This window comes from Schistocerca serialis, chromosome 2 (assembly GCF_023864345.2).
Source record: "Schistocerca serialis cubense isolate TAMUIC-IGC-003099 chromosome 2, iqSchSeri2.2, whole genome shotgun sequence".
In the NCBI taxonomy this organism is placed as follows: Eukaryota; Metazoa; Arthropoda; class Insecta; order Orthoptera; family Acrididae; genus Schistocerca; species Schistocerca serialis.
Window position 1 is genome coordinate 807,762,229 of NC_064639.1, and position 3,860 is coordinate 807,766,088.

The following is a 3,860-nucleotide window of genomic DNA, read 5'->3' on the forward strand; positions in this document are numbered from 1 at the left end:
CTTGAGATTCCTGAAAGCAGGTATAAAGCCGCGGAAACAGTAATCCACTAATACCCATCATGGTGCATTGTTGTATACTAATGTGCCGTAGCACTGTTCCAGTGACAGTCTTCTTTTCACTCGAAATGAAGTGAGATTGGCATGCACATCTTGCACGAAACCTGACTGATTGCCTTTACATACAGGAGGTAACAGGAAGCTTCGTCTTCACGTCAGTTACGAATTTCACTATAGTATTACCTATTAATGACATCTTCTGTACACGTTTATTTCAAATAAAGTGTAAACTATTACTAATTTTCTAAATTGTGTCCCAACGATTGAAATGCTTTTTTTGACTGTGTTTTTCTCTTTGTTATAGTTATTTTTTATGCTGCTTTATATAAAGATTGTTATTACTATTCCGACGCACCAGTTGGCTTGTTAAGAAGCACGTATTATCATGTTGCTTCTTTTAATGCTTACATCAACGCCTATGAACCTCATTATTTCAGGAATCCGCTTGTTTTACTCGAGTGTTAATGGAACCAAACTTCTGCAATTTCGCTAAAGTAGGAGTTATTTTATAATTTGTTGTCTTTTGAAGACCTTCATAGCTTATTAATTTCACAAATATTGTCTAAAAATGTACTGCATAAATATTGTTCTATTCACTTAGTCAATGTAGAGACCCGTTTTCAAGGTAAACATTGTTTTAACAAACTCTGTGTTGAGTAATTGTGTTGTACTGAAGAAGCTCAAGCTAACATCGATTAATAAAATTGATTACACAAATATCCTGATTAAGAAGTGTGCTTATTCGCGATCTGGCACCTTACCACTCCAAGCTTCCTCCTTGCTCCCTAGCACATGCTCCATGCGAGGCGATGGAGGAGTCTGGAATTTATCGCAGGATGTTAGTCCGAACTCTAGTGATTGACCGATTCATGCCTCTAATTCTTCGCTTGTACCTGCTGATGAAAATTTCTTTCACTACCGGGCTTCTAACTTTTTCTCTCCACTTCGAATTCCAGCGATCAAACGTACATTGCAGTTTCAGCTACGACGTTAGCTTACAAAGCTACTGAACAAGTCATGGTTCTTCTAAGTGGATTGTTGTGCAGCGCTGACTTCCTCTGCTGAACTAACCGCTTATCTCAGAGATGCACACGTACCAAAAGTTCTCAATTATTTAATGGTTACATTTCAATCTCTGCCTTTTGCTACAGGTTTTTTTTTCTCTCTGTAAGCTTCCTCTAGCAACTTGTGAGCTATTTCATGATGTGTCAGTACATGTCCTAGAGAAAGTACAATACTCCAGTATCAATCAAGAAGGAGCAAATCTTTCTCTAATATCACATTGTACTTGCAGATCCACCCAATATTTCGTTATCTTGTGTTGCTTATATATGTGAATGGCCGATGAAGAAGGTTGTCCAAAACATGGAGCGATCGTGAGGTTGTAATTTTCCCTCAGGACTTCCAGAACCACATGAGATGACTAACCGTACCAGTATTCTTATATTGCGCTTTAGGGACATCGTCACACTAAAGAGAAGCAGCGATCCAGAAAATCTTGATTATGATTCTCTTTAACGCTAAAGCTTGATAGCAGAACTACATTAATTTATGATCGATTTCGGTCTGTTCTATGATCGGCAAATATAAATAGTATTATATATACGCAGTGTGAACTATGTTAAGATAACATTATACCAGGTGGTAGTACGACAGGTATTAAAAACACGCTACATAAACATTCTCTAATATTAGTCTCAAAAAAATTTTTTGGAATAGAAACAATGACACCAACACGCTGACATGAATTAAAATAAAACGCAGAATACATGCAGCATATACACAAATACGAGGGTCACCCCAAAAGAAATGCACACTATTTTTTTAAAAATCCATCTTTTATTCTACATGTTCGAAAGTTTTACAACGTGTAGGTACATGCATTAGGAACAATATTTTCATTTCTCCACATAATTTCCATCCCTCTCAACTGCCTTACGCTATTTTGGAACCAGCGCCTGTATACCCGCACGGTAAAATTCTGGACCAACCTGTTGGAGCCACTGTTTGGCAGGGTGCACAAGGCAGTCATCATTATCAAACCTTGTTCCACGAAGAGAGTCTTTCAGTTTCCCAAAGAAATGATAATCACATGGAGCCACGTCAGGACTGTAAGGCGGGTGTTTCAGTGTTGTCCATCCGAGTTTTGTGATCGCTTCCATGGTTTGTTGACTGATATGTGGCCGTGCATTGTCGTACAACAGCAAAACATCCTGCTTTAGCCCATGAGGTCGAACACGATTCAGTCGAGCTTGAAGTTCTTTCAGTGTCGTCACATATGCAACAGAATTTATGATGGTTTCACTGGGCATGATGTCCACAAGCAAGAGTCCTTCGGAATCGAAAAACACCGTAGCTATAACTTTTCCAGCAGAAGGTGTGATTTTGATTTTTTTTTTCTTGGGTTAATTTGCATGATGCCACTCCACTGATTGCCTCTTCGTCTCTGGTGAAAAATTATAGAGCCGTGTTTCATCACCTGTCACAATTCTCCCAAGAAATTCATCTCCACCATTCTCGTACTGTTCCAAAAGTTCACTGCATACCGTTTCTCTTGTTTCTTTGGGAGCCACTGTCAACATCCTTGGAACCCACCTGGCACAAATCTTTTTTAACGCCAACACTTTCAGTATTCTGCAAACCCTTCCTTCCCCTATCCCCCGTTGCGTGACAACTCGTTCACTGCGATGCGTCTGTCAGCAGTCACCAATTCGTTAACTCTCTGCACATTGTCTGGAGTGGGTGCAGTACGAGGCCTGCGGCTGTGAGGACAATCCTCAATATTGTCAAGCCCGCTTTCATCACGTAACCTGCTTGCCCACTGACTAACTGTACTCCGATCGACAGCAGCATCTCCATACACCTTTTTCAACCTCTTGTGGGTGTTTCCCACTGTCTCGTTTTCACAGCAGAGGAATTCTATGACAGCACGTTGCTTCTGACGAACTTCAAGTGCAGCAGCCATCTTGAAGACATGCTGTGACGGCACCACTCACGGGAACAGGTTGAACTAAGTTTGAAAACAAGCGGGAAGATGTATCTACACACTGTAAAACTTTCACACATGCAGAATGAAAACTCTACTTTTACAAAAATAGTGTGCATTTCTTTTGGAGTGACCCTCGTAAAAACCATAAAATGACACACAGCCTGTTGAAGCTTATATGAATGGAAGGCGTCTGTTCTTTCGGACATGTCCGAAAGAACACACACCACACGTTCATATAACTGTATAACTGATATGCGTAGCTGAGCAATGGCTCCACCTTCTTCAGTGCGGATGCCCAAATACCTCCGATCTCCTGTGGGAATCTCAGAATAGCGAACATGGAGTATAATAGACTGTGACTGCGGATAGGTGGGGTACGGTGGGTGTGTGGATCAGCCTGAGGCGTGCCGAGACAGCCCGCGCTGTGTCCCGGATGGCGCAGTGGTTAACGTACCTGCCTAGTAAGCAGGAGATCCCGGGTTCGAGTTCCGGTCCGGTACAGATTTTCACTCGTCGCCGCTGATTCTGCGTGATGCCCTGCTGCAGCTGACAGCAGTGATCCCGTTCAATTTACACATAATGTTGAAGCTTAATACACAAACTACCGACCGTGGGGGTGTTGACATCGCATTGTGGTGTAGTCGCAATAGCAGAACAGCAGCTTACTTGCCTAGGGTTGCCAGCTTTTATATCTGCGCGCACAGCGTTCAGGGCCAAATTTATTAAAAGTATAATAATAATGTTGACAGCTATAAAACAATGAAGTCTTGCTTGAGTAAGTCTCGTATTTACAGTAACAGAAACACTAACTAGG

At 41.6% G+C, this 3,860-nt stretch overlaps 1 non-coding gene across 1 annotated transcript; it reads left to right on the plus strand.

Moving 5' to 3' along the window:
- The first annotated feature begins 3,473 nt into the window (after positions 1–3,473).
- Trnat-agu (transfer RNA threonine (anticodon AGU)) lies at positions 3,474–3,550 on the plus strand. Its single transcript has one exon. It is a non-coding gene; the product is annotated as a tRNA-Thr (tRNA).
- Positions 3,551–3,860: the final 310 nt, after the last annotated feature.